General features: G+C 42.2%; 1 long non-coding RNA gene across 2 annotated transcripts in view; it reads left to right on the top strand.

Moving 5' to 3' along the window:
- The window catches only part of LOC117355999, a 215,905-nt gene that overhangs the window by 159,176 nt on the left and 34,269 nt on the right, over positions 1 to 22,460 (top strand). Inside the window, exon 5 of one of the 2 annotated variants that reach the window (XR_004538502.1) lies at positions 161 to 258. The exons of the other annotated variant lie outside the window; for it this stretch is intronic. This is a non-coding gene — a long non-coding RNA (uncharacterized LOC117355999). The remainder of the gene's footprint in view (positions 1 to 160; positions 259 to 22,460) is intronic. 2 annotated transcript variants of the gene reach the window in all.

Genomic DNA, 22,460 nt, shown 5'->3' with positions numbered 1-22,460 from the left:
GTTGAGTATAGCCTCATGCTGAATGGTGTTTTTCATATGCTATATTCAGTAGAAAATTTTATTAATCAGTTCAAAAGTTCTTATCTGGATAGCTGCAGCTGCTACCCAGATAAGTGCCATTGATTGGACTTAATCAGCACTTTTCAATGTCATTTTCCAGATAATATCACGGAAAATGATGAAGTCCACCATAGTGCTTTCCTGATAGTCCTGAGGTGGTCCATTGGCAAAGCCGCAGAAGTTCATGGAGTTATCCAGGTAGCAAAATGTTCATTAATTGGACAACTCTCCGGATTTGTATTTATTTATTTATGCCCCGCCTTTTCCAAGGCGGGTCACAATAGAGTACATACACAAACAGAATCACATACAGTACAACAAATCAAGCATGGATAATGCAAAACCTCCTAAAATTACAAAGAGGCTACCAGCATCTTGCATCAAAAAGCTATAAATCAAGTCCCCTATTTCATCTTACAGAAGTTAGATAAAGTCAGAACAGCAAAAAAGACTGTCCTAAGTATTTAGGACTTACCTTGATAGTAGACTGAAGATCTTTGCTATCTAGACAGTATAAATACTGATAGCAATATCTAGATATTCAGTGTTGGCTACTATTGAGATACTGGCACTGAATATCTGGATTTGATTTGGCTACAGTGGCCAACTTTTATGAAATAATGTAGCATGCTCCAGCTGAATGCCGGTATTGATCAGAAAATACATTTAAAAGCTGATTTCTATTGATAACTTCCCCCCATTTCCAGCTTCTGCTACATTTGATCAAATGGCCAAGAGCCATTTGCTTTTTAATCACAGCTTGTAATAAAATCTGAAGTAAAGATGTAAACCAGGGAATAAGTGAGCACATTTTACAGTGTCAGTCATGGTAAATATGGCAAATTTCATGGCTTGTCCTTGAATAATGAATAAACTGTTTTGAAACTGTAAGAATTAATTTTTATAACACATTAATGATTTCAACTGATTCCACATGCACTTTGGAGTTCTAGTGCTGAAAGGAGCTGGCTACATAGAGCATGGAAAGGGTAAACTAGGAACAGGGTGAATACATAGTAACATAGTAGATGACGGCAGATAAAGATCCGAATGGTCCATCCAGTCTGCCCAACCTGATTCAATTTAAAATTTTTTTTTTTTTTTTCTTCTTAGCTATTTCTGGGCAAGAATCCAAAGCTTTACCCGGTACTATGCTTGGGTTCCACCTGCCGAAATCTCTGTTAAGACTTACTCCAGCCCATCTACACCCTCCCAGCCATTGAAGCCCTCCCCTGCCCATCCTCTACCAAACGGCCATACACAGACACAGACCGTGCAAGTCTGCCCAGTAACTGGCCTTAGTTCAATATTTAATATTATTTTCTGATTCTAAATCTTCTGTGTTCATCCCACGCTTCTTTGAACTCAGTCACAGTTTTCCACCACCACCACCTCTCTCGGGAGCGCATTCCAGGCATCCACTACCCTCTCCGTAAAGTAGAATTTCCTAACATTGCCCCTGAATCTACCACCCCTCAACCTCAAATTATGTCCTCTGGTTTTACCATTTTCCTTTCTCTGGAAAAGATTTTGTTCTACGTTAATACCCTTTAAGTATTTGAACGTCTGAATCATATCTCCCCTGTCTCTCCTTTCCTCTAGGGTATACATATTCAGGGCTTCCAGTCTCTCCTCATACGTCTTCTGGTTCAAGCCTCCTATCATTTTCGTCGCCCTCCTCTGGACCGCCTCAAGTCTTCTTACGTCTTTCGCCAGATACGGTCTCCAAAACTGAACACAATACTCCAAGTGGGGCCTCACCAATGACCTGTACAGGGGCATCAACACCTTCTTCCTTCTACTGACTACGCCTCTCTTTATACAGCCCAGAATCCTTCTGGCAGCAGCCACTGCCTTGTCACACTGTTTTTTCGCCTTTAGATCTTCGGACACTATCACCCCAAGGTCCCTCTCCCCGTCCGTGCATATCAGCTTCTCTCCTCCCAGCATATACGGTTCCTTCCTATTATTAATCCCCAAATGCATTACTCTACATTTCTTTGCATTGAATTTTAGTTGCCAGGCATTAGACCATTCCTCTAACTTTTGCAGATCCTTTTTCATATTCTCCACTCCCTCTTCAGTGTCTACTCTGTTACAAATCTTGGTATCATCTGCAAAAAGGCACACTTTTCCTTCTAACCCTTCAGCAATGTCACTTACATACATATTGAACAGGATTGGCCCCAGCACCGAACCCTGAGGGACTCCACTAGTCACCTTTCCTTCCCTCGAGCGACTTCCATTAACCACCACCCTCTGGCGTCTGTCCGACAGCCAGTTTCTGACCCAGTTCACCACTTTGGGTCCTAATTTCAGCCCTTCAAGTTTGTTCAACAGCCTCCTATGAGGAACTGTATCAAAGGCTTTGCTGAAATCCAAGTAAATTACATCTAGCATATGTCCTCGATCCAGCTCTCTGGTTACCCAATCAAAAAATTCAATCAGGTTCGTTTGGCACGATTTACCTTTTGTAAAGCCATGTTGCCTCGGATCCTGTAACCCATTAGATTCAAGGAAATACACTATCCTTTCTTTCAGCAACACTTCCATTATTTTTCCAACAACTGAAGTGAGGCTCACCGGCCTGTAGTTTCCTGCTTCATCCCTGTGACCACTTTTATGAATAGGGACCACATCCGCTCTTCTCCAATCCACAGGAATCACTCCTGTCTCCAGAGATTTGTTGAACAAGTCTTTAATAGGACTCGCCAGAACCTCTCTGAGCTCCCTTAGTATCCTGGGATGGATCCCGTCTGGTCCCATCGCTTTGTCCACCTTCAGTTTTTCAAGTTGCTCATAAACACCCTCCTCCGTGAACGGGGCAGAATCTACTCCATTTTCTTGTGTAACTTTGCCAGACAATCTCGGTCCTTCTCCAGGATTTTCTTCTGTGAACACAGAACAGAAGTATTTGTTTAGCACATTTGCTTTCTCCTCATCACTCTCCACATATTTGTTCCCAGCATCTTTTAGCCTAGCAATTCCATTTTTTATCTTCCTCCTTTCACTAATATATCTGAAAAAATTTTATCTCCCTTTTTTACATTTTTAGCCATTTGTTCTTCCGCCTGTGCCTTCGCCAAACGTATCTCTTTCTTGGCTTCTTTCAGTTTCACCCTGTAGTCCTTTCTGCTCTACTCTTCTTGGGTTTTTTTATATTTCATGAACGCCAACTCTTTCGCCTTTATTTTCTCAGCCACTAGGTTGGAGAACCATATCGGCTTCCTTTTTCTCTTGTTTTTATTGATTTTCTTCACATAAAGGTCCGTAGCCATTTTTATCGCTCCTTTCAGCTTAGACCACTGTCTTTCCACTTCTCTTATGTCCTCCCATCCTAACAGCTCTTTCTTCAGGTACTTTCCCATTGCATTAAAGTCCGTACGTTTGAAATCTAGGACTTTAAGTATCGTGCGGCCGCTCTCCACTTTAGCCGTTATATCAAACCAAACCGTTTGATGATCGCTACTACCCAGGTGAGCACCCACTCGAACATTAGAGATACTCTCTCCATTTGTGAGGACCAGATCCAATATTGCTTTTTCCCTTGTGGGTTCCATCACCATTTGTCTGAGCAGAGCCTCTTGAAAGGCATCCACAATCTCCCTACTTCTTTCCGATTCCGCAGACGGAACATTCCAGTCCGCATCCGGCAGGTTGAAATCTCCTAACAGCAGAACCTCCTCTTTCCTTCCAAACTTTTGGATATCCACAATCAGATCCTTATCAGTTTGCTGCGATTGAGTCGGAGGTCTGTAGAATACACCCACGTAGACAGAAGTTCCATCTTCTCTTTTCAGAGCAATCCATATCGCTTCTTCCTCTCCCCAGGCCCCTTGCATTTCGGTCGCTTGGATATTGATCTTTACATAGAGAGCTACTCCTCCACCTTTATGACCATCTCTGTCCTTCCTAAAAAGATTATATCCCGGTATGTTTGCATCCCATCCATGTGATTCACTGAACCATGTCTCTGTGATAGCAACAATATCTAGATCTGCCTCTAATATCAGGGCTTGCAGATCATGAACTTTGTTGCTTAGTCTGCGAGCATTTGTGGTCATCGCTTTCCAGCTATTTTTCAGCGATAATCTCCTTTTTTGTATGGATTTTTGTGTCGTTTCACTTTCCGTTGCAATACTAAGAAATGAGTTGCTGATATTGCTTATGTTGCAGCCTTTACTACTATCACATCTTTTCTATAGAGACCACCCCCGGCTTCTTACCTTTGTTCTAATTGGCAATGCACACATATTTATTATTTATTTTTACTGACCTAAATCTATCCATTATTGTAACAGCAGTGTACACATGGAAAGGAATGTCAGGAACAGAGAGGGTTTGAAGAAGGTCATGGCAGATCTCAAATATTTAGGACAGGGGTCTCAAAGTCCCTCCTCGAGGGCCGCAATCCAGTCGGGTTTTCAGGATTTCTCCAATGAATATGCGTGAGATCTATTTGCACGCACTGTTTTCATTGTATGCTAATAGATCTCATGCATATTCATTGGGGAAATCCTAAAAACCCGATTGGATTGCGGCCCTAAAGGAGGGACTTTGAGATCCCTGATTTAGGATATCTCAAAGCAACATGGGGAAGTAGACTCTCTGTCAGTTTGGATAAAGTTCTAACAATTAGGACTACAGAAGTAGAGGAGGCAGCTGTGATAGAGGACAACTTGAAAGACCCGAACTGCTACTAGTACGGGTTACTTGGAGCTGAGTTTTCCATTTCCCATGGGAAGATGCACTTCTGGGTTTGACAGCTAGTGAGGTGGCAGTTTACTGGTACTTAAAGCACAGAAGCTCAACTTACTTGGGAGCCATGAAAGAGGACACCTTAAAAGATCTGAACTGGCACTAGTGTTGGTTGCTAGGAGACGAGCTTTCCATCTGTTCACGACGGGAGGACGCTCTTCTGGGTCTGACTTCTGGTGTGAGAGTATCTGATGGCACTTACAGCTTACCAGTTCTTGAAGCACAGCACTTCTGCGGCACACAAGAGACATTAAAGTAATGAATAGAAACAATTGAAAAATACCAATAATTAAAATACAATGATAAAGAAGCCCCAATACATGATGACAAAGCAATGCTCATAAAACATAATAATGATGGTTGATAATATAAATCTAAAACTTAGAGTATATGAAGTTAAAAAGGAATGTCTCAAAATCAATGATGATGAAGAGTACAAAGGATGTAAAAAGTGGAAAGGCATAATATATTAAGAAAAAAAACATAAGAATTGTCATTCTGGGTCAGACCAATGGCCCATACTAGCCCAGTTTCCTGCTTCCAACAGTGGCTAATCCAGGACACAGTACCTGACAGAATCCCAAATAGTAGAAAGATATCATGCTACCACTCTAGAGACAGCAGTGGCTTCCCTCATGTCTATCTCAATAGCAGACTAAGGGCTTTTCCTCCAGGAACTTGTCCAAACCCTTTTTAAACCCACCCAGCTATGCTAACCACTGTTACCACATCTTCTGGCAATTTATTCCAGAGCTTAACTATTCTTTGAGTAAAAGAAATATATATATATTTCCTCCTATTTGTTTTATATTAATATTGATTTGTCAGTGTGCTTTGTTCCAAGAGCTTATCAGGTATAGAATTATACTTAATGAAAACAATTACAATAATAACTAAAAAAAAAAAAGGGGGGGGGGTTATCAGATAAAACAGGGTTTTTGTGCACAGCAATGAAATAATTTTTTACATTTCATACCTAAATAGCAATGGAGAGAAAGGCACACTCATTGAATAAAATGATATCTGTGCATGTATAGTAAATAGCAAGAGTATCAGTGTGGCTATAATTTCTGATTGCAACCATATATATATATCAATACTATATATCAAATATGCAATCAAAATAGCTTTAAACTTTACACTTTTAGGATCTTCAGAATTGAGCGCAGCAATCTCTCATTTTGTTTTAAGAATGCTGCTCAGATCATCATCGATCCCTTATGTCACTTTTTCTTTCTTTTTTACTCTTATTTTTCATCAAGAGCAAAAAAATAAAGATATTTATTACCTTTAAATATCATTTAAGTTTTTAAGAACGCCAAAATAAGGCACTTATCTTATTCTGTTAGAGTTCTGTCGGCTCAGGACCCGCCGACATGACATGTTTCGCCTTCTCGGCTGTATCAAGGTTGTCCTCTTAGTAAGTTTGTCTCCACCGTAAAGTCCTTAAGAATTTATCAGGCTTGATGGTGGAGACAAACTCACTTGACACAGCCGAGGAGGCGAAACATGTCATGTCGGCGGATCCTGAGCCGACAGAACTCTTAACAGAATAAGATAAGTGTCTTATTTTGGCGTTCTTAATAACTTAAATGATATTTAAAGGTTAAAAAAAATTATCTTTATTTATTTCTCTTGATGAAAAATAAGAGTAAAAAAGAAAGAAAAAAATGACAGGGATCGATGATGATCTGAGCAGCCTTCTTAAAACAAAATGATAGATTGCTGCGCTCAATTCTGAAGATCCTAAAAGTCTAAAGTTTAAAGCTATTACGATTGCATATTTAATGTATAGTATATAGTGCGTACACTGCTGTTAAAATAATGGATAGGTTTAGGTCAGTAAAAATAAATAATAAATATATGTGCATTGCCAATTAGAACAAAGGTAAGAAGCCAATTTTTTTAAAAAATCAATTGTCTGCACAAGTGAGCCTTAAGTTTACAGGAAATGTGTCTAAGTTGAATGGGGAACTAAAGTGGAATTATAGCAACATACTCATATATCAGCATAACTGTTTGCAGTAGATGCAGGATAATGTTAAAATTGCTGTATAAACACTGAAATTTTAAAACCAAACTTGCACAGTATAGGACTAGTGGAATCATGAGCGAGACAGCGGGTCAATGTAAACTGCTAAGACACTGAGAACGCGGTGCATTCTCAAACGGGGCGACAAAGAAAGTTTTGCACCAGTTGACAGCAGTTGGCAAGGACCCTAACGTGAAAACATCCTAGGGCCAGATTCTGTTAACGGCACCTATATTTGTACGTAGGTGCCTAGATGTGTCAGGTAATGTGATAGGCATCGCTAACAGATTTGCTCCTACCCTATAAGTGTTTCTAATGTAGGCCAGGGTTTACCTCGTCTACAATGAGGTGCCTAACTTAAATAAATGCCCTTGATCTGCATTCATGGTGTTAAGCACTTGGGTGTAGCCATCTATACCAGAGGTGTAGGTGTCTACAATGTAGATACTTGCCACCCAATTAACCTTAATTTTTTGGGCATTGTGAGCTTGTTAACGTTCATTAATGACACCATTAACTCTAATTTTGAAATTGACTTTTATCATTGTAGGCACCACTTATAGAATTTCCCCCTAAGAGCCTCTCTTCTACCTGAAAGGCTGTGAAATAAAAAAGTACAATGCTCACATTCTGGGATTAAATGTAGTCTGTGCGTAATAATTCTACATAAGATATTTACGCAGTATATGCATAGATATAATGCATGGGATGCTATATGTAGAAATACTGAACACGTTGCTCCATCATTAGGTTCTATTGAGAATCTGTCCCTGTATTTAGGGATTTTTCCTACTGTTTTGAAATTAGCAACTGAACCTTTGTTGAAATGTGTTTCATTGGATCCAGAGGAACCTTATAATTATAGACCAATATTAATACTTCCAGTGCTGGATAAAGTGCTTGAGAAGGTGGTTTTGCAACACTTGGAGGAGTTTGTTGATCAGGCTCACGGAAAGGATCCATTTCAATATGGGTTTAGTTGTGGGTAGAGTTACCAGATGTCTGGATTTCCCTGGACGCGTCCGGGGGTCCGGATGGCTTTTCAAAACCCGACACTTTGTCATCGCATCACATCTCGCGGGTGCGCTCCTACCCAAGAGCAGGCAGCTGGAGCTGGGGCATAGCAGAGCGGGGATGGGTAGAACCAGGTGGTCCTGGGGGTTGGGTCTAGGGGGGTCTAGATTTTTCAAACGGAAAACGGGAGTGCAGAGGAGGGCGACTAAACTGATAAAGGGTATGGAAAATTTTTCATATGCTGACAGGTTTAAAAATGCTGGGGCTGTTCTCCCTGGAGAAGAGGAGACTTAGAGGGGACATGATAGAAACCTTCAAAATCCTAAAGGGCATAGAGAAAGTGAATAAGGACAGATTCTTCAAACTGTGGGGAGCTTCAAGCATTAGGGGTCACTCGGAGAAATTGAAAGGGGGCAGGTTTAGAACAAATGCTAGGAAATTCTTTTTTACCCAGAGGGTGGTGGACACATGGAACGCGCTTCCGGAGGATGTGATAGGCCAGAACTCTGTACAGGGGTTCAAGGAGGGTTTGGATAGGTTCCTGGAGGATAAGGGGATAGAGGGGTACAGATAGAACTTGAGGTAGGTTATGGAAGTGGTCAGAAACCACTTCACAGGTCGCAGACCTGATGGGCCGCCGCGGGAGCTGACCGCTGGGCGAGATGGACCTCTGGTCTGACCCAGTGGAGGCAACTTCTTATGTTCTTAAAATCTGGTAATCCTAATTGTGGGCACAGTGTGGAAACATTGTTAGTATCAACTATGGATGAGAGTCGTAGAAGGATAGATGAGAAGAAAGCATATTGTCTTGTATCTTTAGACATTTCCTCAGCTTTTGATACTATTATTGACACTATTGTTAGCTAAATTGTTTTATCTGGGGGTCTAAGGAACAGTGTATGAGTGGTTTATGTCTTATTTGAGTGGAAGGAAAATGCAGGTGTGTGTGTGAAGGATGAGGCATCTTCGGTATGTTCACTTATGATGGGGATTCTGCAGGGGTCTGCCCTTTCAGCTCTAATGTTTTACATCTATGTCATCTTTGGAAATGGTTTTTGGTACATTGAATACCAGTTCTAGAATGTAAGCGGATGCTGTTCAGGTTTTTACTGCCCCTGTTGTTTCAGAGGAGGATTTAGCTGGGAGGATGGCGAAGTGTACAGCAGAAATTAGTGGTCAGATGAGGGATAATAAGTTACTACTAAATGTACTGAAGACTGGAGTGGTAATCTAATATAATCTTTGGTTTATATACCGGGTCGTCTCCCAAGGAGCTCGACTCGGTTCACATATAATTAAGACTAGAGTACACAGCAGAAAACATAGGAGAAGGTAGAACTAATTAAAAACTAAAGTACATAAGAAAAGCATAAGAAAAATAACTATAATATTATTATTTTGTTGAGACTGTAGTTAACCCATTTAAAAATTGCGAGAATAACAAAGTTTTCAGGAATTTACGAACTAATTGCAGTTGGCCTAAAAGCCTAATGGAGTCAGGAAGTTCATTCCAGATCTCTACAAACTTGAAAACAAAAGATCGACTGAACTTCCCAGCAGATTTAATTCCCTTAAAGGAAGGGAAGGCTAATTTATATCTTTGTGTGTTTCTCAAATGGCAAAGTCTAAGGGTATTCCAACATAAGGGGACAAAAAGATCAAATATTCCATAGAGAAACTTGAAGATTATGCATGCGCATTTAAACTGGATCCTAAAGCGAACTGGGAGCCAGTGAAGCTTTCTCAACAAAGGGGAAACATGATCATACTTTTGTTTCCCAAAAAAGAGCTTAGCTGCTGTATTCTGTATTAAATGAAGTAGTTTTAGACTGCTCTTCTTAATGCCCAGATAAACTGAGTTACAATAATCTAGATAAGAAAGCACAGTGGATTGTACCAATACTGAGAAATGTTCTTGATGGAATAGTGATCTGACCTTCCTCAACATGCACAGACTAAAAAAAACACTTTTTTGTCAAGGAATTTCTGTTCATGAAATGTAAGTGATGAGTCCAAGATGACACCCAGGACTCTATATGAAAAATCTATATGTAATGCGATACCTGTTTTCAATGTAACAGAGGAAGGGCCCAATCCAAAGCAATTTGGTTTTGGCAGCGTTCAGTTTCATTTGAACAGACAAAGCCCACAGTTGAAGTTTAGAAATGCAGCAGTCTATACTAGGAACCAGGTTGTTAAGATCAGGATCAACTTCTAATAAAATTAAAATATCGTCAGCTGATGAAAGGCAAAAACTTTTCTGAGAAGATTGGCGACAGCGGAGAGCCTTGTGGCACCCCACAGTTGGATTTCCAAGAGGAGGAAGTCTCACCTTCCAAATATACCTCATATACCATATACCATTTGTCTGAGATGTACTCCTTTTATGGAGGTCAAAAGCCTCCTGCTGCTGCTGGTTGTTGCTGAAAATGTGTTCCAGTCTGCATCCGGCATGTTGAAGTCTCCTAGCAGTACAGTGTCGCCCCGTAGAGTTATATTCTCTATGTCTTCAATGGACGCAGAATTAATTGAAGACATAGAGAATATAACTCTACGGGGCGACACTGTACTGCTAGGAGACTTCAACATGCCGGATGCAGACTGGAACACATTTTCAGCAACAACCAGCAGCAGCAGGAGGCTTTTGACCTCCATAAAAGGAGTACATCTCAGACAAATGGTAACGGAGCCCACTAGGGCCCAGGCGATCCTAGACCTGGTACTCACCAACGGGGAAAGCGTCTCAGAGGTCGCGGTAGGAGATACGCTAGCCTCCAGCGACCATAACATGGTATGGTTCAACCTTGGGAAAGGATCCCCTAAATCAATTACAAAAACAAAGGTGCTCAAATTCCGGGACACCGACTTCGCACGCATGGGAGATTTCGTTCATCAGACGCTGCAGGACCAAGCAGAGACCGGCAATGTGGAAACTATGTGGTCGTACCTGAAATCATCTATACACGAAGCAACTAATCGCTACATAAAATCAGTAGATAAAAGACAAAGAAACAACAAACCCCAATGGTTCACTGAAGAGATCTCGCACCTCATTAAGGAGAAGAAAAAAGCATTTCTTTCCTACAAACGTACGCAGAGAAAAGAAACTAAAGTAGAATATAAGACCAGATCTGCGGCGGTCAAAAGAGCAGTTAGGGAGGCCAAACTTCGAGTGGAAGAAACTCTGGCAAAAAACATTAAAAAAGGGGACAAATCCTTCTTTAGGTATATCAGTGACAGGAAAAGGAACACAGACGGTATAGTACGCCTTAGACAATCGGACGGAAACTACGCAATGGCAGATTCAGAAAAAGCAGAACTACTAAATGAATATTTCTGCTCAGTCTTCACCCGCGAAGCACCAGGACACGGACCACAGTTGATAATAAAACAAGACATGGATGACCCGTTTCAGAATTTTGAATTCACACCTGGGGACGTCTACAACGAACTGGCAAAGCTAAAGGTAAACAAGGCCATGGGTCCGGACAATTTACACCCAAGAGTGCTCAGAGAATTGAGAGATGTTCTGGCGGAACCGTTGACAATGCTATTCAATCTCTCACTAAGTACGGGGATAGTTCCGTTGGACTGGAAAACAGCCAATGTCGTTCCTCTACATAAAAAGGGTTGCAAGGCTGAGGCTGCGAACTATAGACCGGTAAGCCTCACCTCAATAGTGTGTAAACTCATGGAAACACTAGTTAAATATAAATTAGATACGATCCTCTCGAAGAGCGTAGGGAGAGGGGAGACATGATTGAGACTTTTAAGTACATCACGGGACGGGTCGAGGTGGAAGAGGATATCTTTCTTCTCAAGGGACCCTCGACCACAAGAGGACATCCGCTCAAACTCAAGGGAGGGAAGTTTCGTGGAGACGCCAGGAAGTACTTCTTCACGGAGAGAGTGATTGAGCATTGGAACAAGCTTCCAGTACAGGTGGTCGAGGCACGCAGCATCCCAGACTTCAAGAACAAATGGGATACCTATGTGGGATCCCTACGAAGTCATGCCAAGGGATAGGGTCACTAGGACTTGAATTGGCGGGTCAGTAGAATGACAGTACAATTATTGTACTATAGGGGTCAGTAGACTTAAGAGGGTGGGTAAATGGTGTGGGCAGACTTGATGGGCTGTGGCCCTTATCTGCCGTCATGTTTCTATGTTTCTATGTTTCTAAGATCGCAATGAGAGGAATTTACTAAACCAGTGTTTTTCAACCGCTGTTCCGCGGCACACTAGTGTGCCGCGAGATGTTGCCTGGTGTGCCGCAGGGCCGCCATCAGGGCAGTACTATCAGTCCTGCATTCAGGGGCCCAGAGCCGACAGGGGGCCTGAGGCAGAGGCGCCAGTAGCTCGCCAAGGCAAAGTGAGTCGATCACCCAGGACTCACTTTGTCTTGGCGATCTAATCTATCGAGCCGATAAGTCTTCTTCTCCCCGACGTCAATTCTGCAGTCGGAGAGGAAGTTCGGGCCAGCCAATCGCTGCCTGGCTGGGCGGAACTTCCTCTCCGATTGCAGAATTGACGTCAGGGAGAGCATGCGTCAGCGTCGGCTTTGGGGCCTGTTATCCATTGGTGGGTCCTGTTCCCCGATGGCAGTGGCTTGGGGAACGGCAGGGAGAAAGAAAGAAAGGGGGCAGGCAGGGAAACAGAAGGAAAGAAGAGAAACAGAAAAAAAGAAAGAAAGGTCAGGGAGAGAGGAAGAAAAAGTTGGGGGAGGGAATGAGGTGTGGAGGAGAGAAAGCATACAGGCTGATAGAAGGGAAGAAAGATTGGATGCACAGTCAGAAGAAGAAAGTGCAACCAGAAATCACCAGACAAGGTAGGAAAAATTATTTTATTTTAAATTTAGCAAAGTGGAGGCAGTATTACCACAGTTTTCAAAGGAATTTGCCCAAATAACTTAATAGTTAACTGAGTAAATTCCCAGAGATGAAAACTTCCCTTCACTTACTATGCACAGTTCTGAATTTATATCTGCTGTCTATATTTTACAATATGGTCACCTTTTACTAAACCGCAATAGTGGTTTTTAGCGCAGGGAGCCTATGAGCGTCAAGAGCAGCGCTGGGCATTCAGCGCAGCTCCCTGCGCTAAAAACTGCTATTGTGGTTTAATAAAAAGGATGGAGGGTATATTTGTCTATTTTTGTATGCTATAAAAACCAAATACAGAGAGAGACTGAGAGCTGTTGACGAAGAGCTACGTGTGTGTCTTTCTTCGATTCCAGCCAGAATATCAGCTTTGTGTTCAGCCAAACAGGCCCAGGTTTCGCACTGAATAAAGTATTTTATAATTTTTCACTATTCTGTTTACTTAATATTTCATAATAAAGTAATTATAAAATACTTTCTTTGTGTTTATTTGATTCCTATTCAAGAGAATTACTTTATATATAGTCAATATAGGCACAGAGTTAAATTTTGTAACATTTTCTAATGGTGGTGTGCCTCGTGATTTTTTTCATGAAACAAGTGTGCCTTTGCCCAAAAAAGGTTGAAAAACACTGTACTAAACCAATTCAGTACAACTTGTTATTCCAAAAACAAAAAGGGGAATTTACTCCAAACCAATAAATAGGCTGGGACAAAGGACTGAATATTCACAACAAAAAATACCTAAGCTAAACAATTACCCAGTTGTATAAGAAATTTCAAAAGTCACTTTAAATTATAATTTTTATGTGCTCATAGATAGAGATTCACAGGATGCCATATGATAGTTTTTACCAGTGGTGCATATCATTGTCTAATCATAGCACATAGGCTTCAAGCAGCTTTGCTCAGGGTCAAAAAGATTTCTCTGTTAATGTACGAGTTTCAAACATTTATTTGCGTAACTGATGGTAGTAATAGATGGATGAATCCCGGCTTCGACACAAGCCGTGTTTCACAATCACTACTTCAGAAAGCCGAGCAATAGCTTCTTTGCTTTTTTTCCTTTTGCCAAAATCCTTTTATGTTGACAGCTCAGTGTTTATGTATTACTGAACCAGCTTTCTGTGGGCTAATAAAACTCATCATAGACATGGATGAAATGGAGGGCATATGAATCATCCTATGTAGCATATTAAACAAAAATAGCAGAAACAAAATCGTCCATACAAATCTTTACATTAATTGGCATGAAGAGACCCAGATGAACATAAAGTACTCATTAACCCCCCCCCCCCCACACTGTAATCTGTAACCTAAATTTAGCCCATTTGGATGGATTGTATTTAATTGATAGATGAACTTTTGCTCTTCTGTCAATTAGTGTGGTGTCTATATTACCTCCTCTCCATCTGGTTGCTTGACATTCAATCACAAAGAGTGACTGGCTGCATACCAATGTTCTACTAATGGTGCTAAGTGTACAATAATGGCTGATACAGCTCCTATGTTCAATAATACGGGTTTTGAACATCCTCTTTCCTATACATAACGTGTTGCATGGGCAAATAACGATGACTACTTAACATAAGAACATAAGAATTGCTGCTGCTGGGTCAGACCAGTGGTCCATCATGCCCAGCAGTCCGCTCACGTGGCGGCCCTCTGGTCAAAGACCAGCACCCTAACTGAGACTAGCCCTACCTGCGTACGCTCTTGTTCAGCAGGAACTTGTCTAACTTAGTCTTGAATCCCTGGAGGGTGTTTTCCAGTTTTCTACCACTCTCTGGGTGAAGAAGAACTTCCTTACGTTCGTACGGAATCTATCCCCTTTCAATTTTAGAGAGTGCCCACTCGTTCTCCCTACCTTGGAGAGGGTGAACAACCTGTCCTTATCAACTGAGTCTATTCCCTTCAGTACCTTGAATGTTTCGATCATGTCCCCTCTCAATCTCCTCTGTTAGAGGGAGAAAAGGCCCAGTTTCTCTAATCTTTCACTGTATGGCAACTCCTCCAGCCCCTTAACCATCTTAGTTGCTCTTCTCTGGACCCTTTCGAGTAGTACTGTGTCCTTCATGTACAGCGCCCAGTGCTGGACGCAGTACTCTAGGTGAGGGTGCACCATGGCCCGGTATAGCGGCATGATAACCTTCTCTGATCTGTTTGTGATCCCCTTCTTTATCATTCCTAGCATTTTGTTCACTCTTTTCGCCGCCACCGCACATTGCGTGGATGGCTTAAGAACATAAGAAATGCCTCTGCTGGGTCAGACCAGAGGTCCTTCGTGTCCAGCAGTCCACTCACACGGTGGCCCAACAGGTCCAGGACCTGTGTAGTAGTCCTCTATCTGTACCCCTCTATCCCCTTTTCCTTCAGAAAATTGTCCAATCCCTTCTTGAACCCTAATACCGTACTCTGTCCTATCATGCCCTCTGGAAGCGCATTCCAGGTGTCCACCACCCGTTGGGTGAAGAAAAACTTCCTAGCAATGTTTTGAATCTGTCCCCTTTCAGCTTATCCGAATGCCTTCTCGTTCTTGTATTTTTCGAAAGTTTGAAGAATCTGTCCCTCTCCACTTTCTCTATGCCCTTCATGATCTTGTAAGTCTCTATCATATCCCCTCTAATTCTCCTCTTCTCCAGGGAAAAAAGCCCCAGTTTCTCCAGTCTCTCAGTGTATGAAAGGTTTTCCATACCCTTTATCAAACGTGTCTCTCTCCTCTGAACCCTTTCAAATATCGCCATATCCTTCTTAAGGTACGGCGACCAATATTGGACGCAGTACTCCAGATGTGGACGCACCATCGCCCGATATAACGGCAGGATAACTTCTTTCGTTCTGGTTGTAATACCCTTCTTGATTATACCTAGCATTCTATTCGCTCTCTTAGTGGCCGCTGCGCACTGTGCCGACGGATTCATTGTCTTATCCACTATTACCCCCAAGTCCCTTTCCTGGGTACTCTCACTCAATAATATCCCTCCCATCGTATAGCTGTACCTCAGGTTTTTGCTTCCGACATGCAATACTTTACATTTCTCTACATTGAACTTCATCTGCCATCTCGTCACCCACTCCCCTAGCTTGTTCAGGTCCCTTTGTAATTCTTTGCAGTCCTCTTTAGTTCGAGCACCACTAAATAGTTTGGTGTCGTCTGCAAATTTTATTATTTTGCACTTCGTCTCTGTTTCTATGTCATTGATAAATATATTGAATAGCAGCGGTCCGAGCACCGATCCCTGCGGGACACCATTCGTTACCCTCCTCCAGTCCGAGTAGTGGCCCTTCACTCCTACCCTCTGCTTCCTACCCGCCTACCAATTCCTGATCCATCTATGTATGTCTCCTTCCACCCCATGGTCCTTTAATTTCCGAAGTAGGTGTTCATGCGGTACCTTGTCAAAGGCTTTTTGGATATCTAAATATACGATGTCTATGGGGTCCCCTTTGTCCATCTGATTGTTAATTCCTTCAAAGAAGTGTAGTAAGTTTGTTAGGCACGATCTCCCCTTGCAGAAGCCATGTTGGCTTGTGATTAGAAGTTTATTTCTTTCAAAATGCTCATCGATGTCTTTTATCAGCGCTTCTGCCATTTTCTCCGGAACTGAGGTCAGACTCACCAGTCTGTAATTCCCCGGGTCACCTCTTGTTCCCTTTTTAAAGATGGGCGTAACATTGGCTATCTTCCAATCCTCCGAGATCACTCCTGTTTTCAGGGATAGATTGCAAACTTGCTGTAGCAGTTCCACTATTTCCTACTTTAGTTCTTTCAGTACCCTAGGATGGATTCCATCCGGGCCCGGCGATTTGTCGGTTTTTCTTTTTCTAACTGCCTACGTACATCTTCAAGGCTTACTTCCATGGATGTTAATTTATTTGTTTGGTCTCCTTTGACGATTTGCTCAAGTTCTGGTATGTTGGATGTGTCCTCTTTTGTAAATACAGATGAAAAGAACATGTTTAGTCTTTCCGCCACTTCTCTCTCTTCCTTCACCACTCCCTTCCTGCCTCCGTCATCCAGCGGTCCCACTTCCTCCCTAGCTGGCTGCTTCCCTTTAACATATCTGAAGAACGGTTTGAAATTTTGTGCTTCCTTGGCTAGCCTTTCTTCATATTCCTTTTTGGCTTTTCTGACCACACGGTGACATTCTTTTTGATACTTCCTGTACTCTTTCCAGTTCTCAGTTTTGCCTCTTTTCCATTTCCTGAATGAATTCTTCTTATCACCTATCGCTTTCTTCATTTCTTTGGTTATCCACGCCGGGTCTTTTGTTCGATTCTTTTTGCACCCTTTTCTGAATCTTGGGATATGCAGATTTTGCGCCTCGATCACCGTGTCCTTGAATAAAGACCAGGCTTGTTCTACAGTCTGCCATTTCTTTGAGGTGTTCCTAAGTTTCGTCCTTACCATTACTCTCATCGCTTTGTAGTCTCCTTTCTTGAAGTTAAAAGTTGTCGCTATGGTTCTTTTTCCCTTTGGTATTCCTACTTCAACTTTGAACTTGATCATATTGTGATCGCTGTTTCCCAACGGTCCCACTATTTCCACTTCCTTCGCTGGTCCCCCTAGCCCCTAGCACAAGCCTTTCCACCCCACCCCTGACATAAATTCTTTTTTTTTTTTTTTTTTGCAATTCTTTATTTAGAACATGCTCATAAACAACTAATACTATACAGCAAAACCATACATGGAATAATCACCTTCCCCCCCCCATATATGAACATTACAAGCAACTCAAGAGCAATTTTACCAAATTTCAGAAACCCCCAATACTACTCTCCCCCCAAAGGCCCCCTCCTATTCCCAAAACAGAATACCCCCTCTCCCTACACTCCTTCCCAGGCATGTGCAGTCGCTGCATGAAGATGATGTTAGTGCGGTTGTGGCTTGGACACATAGGAGGCGGCGGCAGCTTAGGGGTGGTGGCCTAGGGGGTGGTGGCGAGAAAATGAAAGACGGGGGGGGGGGAGAAAGAAAGAAAGATAGAAAGGAGGGAGCCAGGAGCCAGAATGACAGAAAGAAGATGGGCAGGGAGAGAGAAAGAAAGAAAGACAGAAATAAAGAAAGAGAAAGAAATGAAAGAAAGAAAGAAATATTGGATGCACAGTCAGAAGGAAGTGAAACCAGAGACTCATGAAATCACCAGACAACCAAGGTAGGAAAAATGATTTTATTTTCAATTTAGTGATCAAAATGTGTCAGTTTTGAGAATTTATATCTGCTGTCTATATTTTACAAGTTAAGGGGGGGGGGGTTTCTGGGAGTGAGTGGGCTCTTGGATCCGACAGGATCTGGTCCCATTTTGTGGGAAAAAATACATGGTCATGTTAGGTATAAAAGAAAAATGTATAGGATGGTATGGTATGGTATGTTATAGTACAGACTGAGCAATGTCTACACACTTTGGGCCAGATTCTCTAAACAGTGCCTAAATTGGCAGATGCTTACATAAATGGTGCCAGTAATGTGTCAATCATGCTTAGGTGCCTTTTAAAGAATCACAGCTGACGGTGCCTATCACAAAACCTAGGCATATGCAATATAGGCCAGGATTTTGTTGATTGACTAAAAAACTATAGGACTGCCTCCAGTGTTATGCCTGAAAATTGAATGCTGGGCAATTTCTGGGCTATGGCATTGAATTTCCAGCTTTGTGGAGCCAACGAAAACATAGCCAGTTAAATGTGATATTCAGCATTCAGCACTTAACCGGCTATGGGGCACCACAAAGACAGGACTGACTTTTATGCTGTCCTATTTATGGGTTAGCCTGTCAGGTTAGGTGCTGAATATGAGCACTTAACCAGCCAAGGGCTGACTCTGCCCCCCAGAATGTCCACAAGTAGCTGATTTTAGTTTAGGCGATAACCAGACATTTCAGCGGCACTAATTAAACTGGTTAAATACCGTTGAAAATGACTAGTTAGCCCAGAACACGTGATTTAATTGGCCAGGAGCCATTTCTCGCTGCTTAAATCGTTTTGAATATTAACCTTCCAAATACAGTAAAATAATATTACAGTACATTAGGGATTTCTATTCCTCCATTACCTTGCGGTTCAAGGCAGATACTTAAAATTTGAGAACAAGTTCCTTTTATTCTTCAGTTTCAGTTTATAGACATCTTTTCTTGGGAAAATGATATAAGGAGGACAATTTTTTTTGTACGTGATTTCTACAGTTAAACCAGTATTTTAGTTGTGTACGGTGTATGCACCCCCCTCCAAAAAAAACCAAACAACCCCCACATAGAATCCCACATAGAATCCCCACATAGAATCCTTTCACGATCAGCGCTTTAACAATTGATTTTACGCTTTTTGTTTCTCCAGAGTCCTAAGTTTTACTCCTTTGTAAGGTACGCATAAGTTTGGAGTCTATTCCCAGCACAATAGCACCATCTATGTAATATAGTAAGTGAAAGCAATTTGCAGGATAATATGACACTGGACCTGCTTATGTTGGAAAGCTGGTCCTCGACATGGCAGCTGGGCTTCAACGCTAAGAAATGTAAGGTCATGCACTTCGGTAGCGGAAATCCATGCAGAACTTACACCTTAAATGGAGAAACATTAGCTAGGACTTCAGTAGAACGAGATTTGGGAGTAATCATCAGTGCATACATGAAGGCTGCCAAACAAGTAGAGAAGGCCTCATCCAAGGCAAGGCAAATGATGGGATGTATCAATAGAAGTTTAATCAGCCGGAAACCTGACGTCATAATGCCACTGTACAGAACCATGGTGAGACCTCATCTGGAATACTGTGTGCAATTCTGGAGGCCACATTACCGTAAAGACATGCTTAGAGTCGAGTCAGTTCAGTGGATGGCCACTAGGATAATCTCAGGGCTCAAGTGTCTCTCGTACGAAGAGAGACTGAACAAATTGCAGCTCTACACTCTCGAAGAGCGTAGGGAGAGGGGGACATGATTGAGACATTTAAATACATCACAGGACGTGTCGAGGTGGAAGATGACATCTTCTTTCTCTAAGGACCCTCGGCCACAAGAGGGCAGCCGCTCAAACTCAGAGGAGGGAAATTTAATGGTGACATCAGGAAGTATTTCTTCACAGAAAGAGAGGTAGATCACTGGAACAAGCTTCCAGTACAGGTGGCCAAGGCCACCAGCGTGCTTGACTTTAAGAATAAATGGGACATCTACGTGGGATCCCTACGAAGGTTGAGTTAAGGAATTGGGCCATTAGCACACAGACTTAATGGGGTGGGTCAGTAGAGTGGGCAGACTTGATGGGCTATAGCCCTTTTCTGCCGTCATCTTTCTATGTTCTATGTTTCTATGTTTCTATCTAGTGGGTAGGCCAAGAATTGCCATCTCCTACATATTTCAACCAACTTCCATGTCCCTGAGGCAGGCTTCCAGGTGAAGGCTGAAACACATACGGTGTCGGATCACCAAAGGCAAAGGACTCTATATCCATGCATTTAATTGTGTTTCAAGTTTATATGAATAAAGTCTGTTAGGTTCCAAGGTTGATGTGTTCTTTCCCGCTCCCCACTTGTTTTCTTTCTTTGCAAACTTTTAGACACATTGAGTGGTGATGTACACATACACCCAGTGGCATAGAGAGCGTGAAAGGCACCTGGGGCAGTGGCAACTCTCCCCACCCTCGTCTCTGCCCTCTTCTCCTTCTCTGATCCCCCCTGCCACTCATGCGCCCCCTTTCCCTTCCCTTCCCCCGTACCTCTAGTTGTACACTGTCGTGAGCAACAAGAACTTCAACGTGCTCCTCGTGACCACATCAGCTCTCCCTCTGATGCGTGGCACCCGGAAGTGATGTCAGGGGAAGAGATGATGTGGCTGCGAGGAGCACCTTGAAGTTGTTGCTTGTGGCGATGAACAGCTATAAGTAAGGGGGAAGGGAAGGGTGGACGCTTGCATGGCAAGGGGAGGAGTGAGAGGAGGAGGAGGGGGAGGGGCGAGGAGAGGAGGAGGGTAATGGCACCTCCACAAAATGGCATCCGGGGCAGACCGCCCCTTACTACGCCACTGCATACATTCCTGGATTCTATATATGTTGACAAAAGTTGAGCGCGCAAATGCTAGGAAGTTTTTCTTCACCCAACGGGTGGTGGACACCTGGAATGCTCTTCCAGAGGGCGTGATAGGACAGAGTAAGGTATAGGGTTCAAGAAGGGAGGAAAAGGAGATAGAGGGGTATAGAAAGAGGACTACTACACAGGTCCTGGACCTGTTGGGCACGATGGACCTCTGGTCTGACCCAGCAGAGGCACTTATGTTCTTATGGCCAAATTGTGCACTTATTTGTTTAACAAGCCAATTGGAACCGATAATTGGCCACTAACTAGCAATTATCAGCATTAATTAGAATTTATGTGCATAGCTTTCTAAGCATATTCTATGAAGTAGCACTTGTGAATTCTAAAGTGTGGATCTCAAAAGCAGAATGGCTATGGGAGGGGCATAAGCGTATTATGGGTGTTCCTAAAATCGAGGCACACTGCTATTAAATATACCTGATCCATGCAGAATTCAGGCATAGACATTTACACCAGGTTTTAGTTGGAATAAACACTTGCATCTAAATTTTAGTCATGAGGCCAGCCACTATGCGTACTCTATAAACCACAACTACTTTAGGCATGTTCTTTTTTATACAGAATTTAGTCCACTATGTACTTGTAAAGGCATGCACATTGACTTGGTTGGAAAAATTACCAACAAAAAAGAAGGAGCCAATATCTGTGAGCACTTCATCCTTCATTGGTTTTCAAATTGGAAGTGCATGCTTTCACTTTGAAAACTGGTGCTATTTACAACCTATGGACGTTGCGGTATAAATTCCTATACCAAATATTCCCTGCCTGCTTTATTTCTATGACGTTTGACATCAGCCATAGCATCAGCTGCACTAAAATTATATACTGTGAATGTAGCTCGGCTTGAGTTACCAAGGATACCATGCACCAGTGGGTCCTTCTATGCATTGATAAAACAGAGAGAAACTAAAAAAAAAAAAAAAAAAGCTTGCTCTCAAAAATCATGTAGTATTTTATCCGGCAGTTTACCACAACCAGCCAGCGTTGCGAGAACAGATTGCCATGGTAACCCAGCACTGCTTCTGTCAATAAGACACTGAATAACTACAAAGTAATAATGTTAAATAGAAAATTCTTCACAGAGCCATAGACACTAATAACAAAACCTCAGTAGAGAAATGGAGAGAACAGTAGCAGAAAGAACATGGAGATATAAAACACAAATATAGCATCATATAAGTTCTAAAGTATATAAGGGAAGCATAGCATAAAGTAGCAGCACTTCTCTTATTTTCTCTACAACATCAATCCTTCCTTCTCATCCCCCTCCTTTAATTTCTTGGCAGGAACAAGAATCATAACAGAAAAATCCAGAAAATATGTAGTCAAGCGTTTAGAGGCTGGGGGTGGTAGATGGAAGCAAATGGGTTTGAGATGTCACCCTCAGCAAAAGTATGATGACTGAGGAAGGGGGGGGGGAATAAATTATTTTAATCATACTCACCATCAATAAAGAAGAGAGATTTATGGAGCTATAAATAACATAAGCCAACAAATAACAGGAGGAATGCTTTGAGCACAAATATAATCTAAGCAATAAGGTTCTAGATCTATAAGCTTCAATGGTCCATGCAGACTTAAATACTGTTGATTTTGAAGGGAAAAGGATTGGGACTTGAATACTGTCACCCTC

The sequence above is a fragment of the Geotrypetes seraphini genome, chromosome 2 (genome assembly GCF_902459505.1).
Source record: "Geotrypetes seraphini chromosome 2, aGeoSer1.1, whole genome shotgun sequence".
NCBI classification, from domain to species: domain Eukaryota; kingdom Metazoa; phylum Chordata; class Amphibia; order Gymnophiona; family Dermophiidae; genus Geotrypetes; species Geotrypetes seraphini.
Note: the sequence above shows the minus strand (reverse complement) of the source record. Positions and strands in the feature narration are given on the sequence as shown.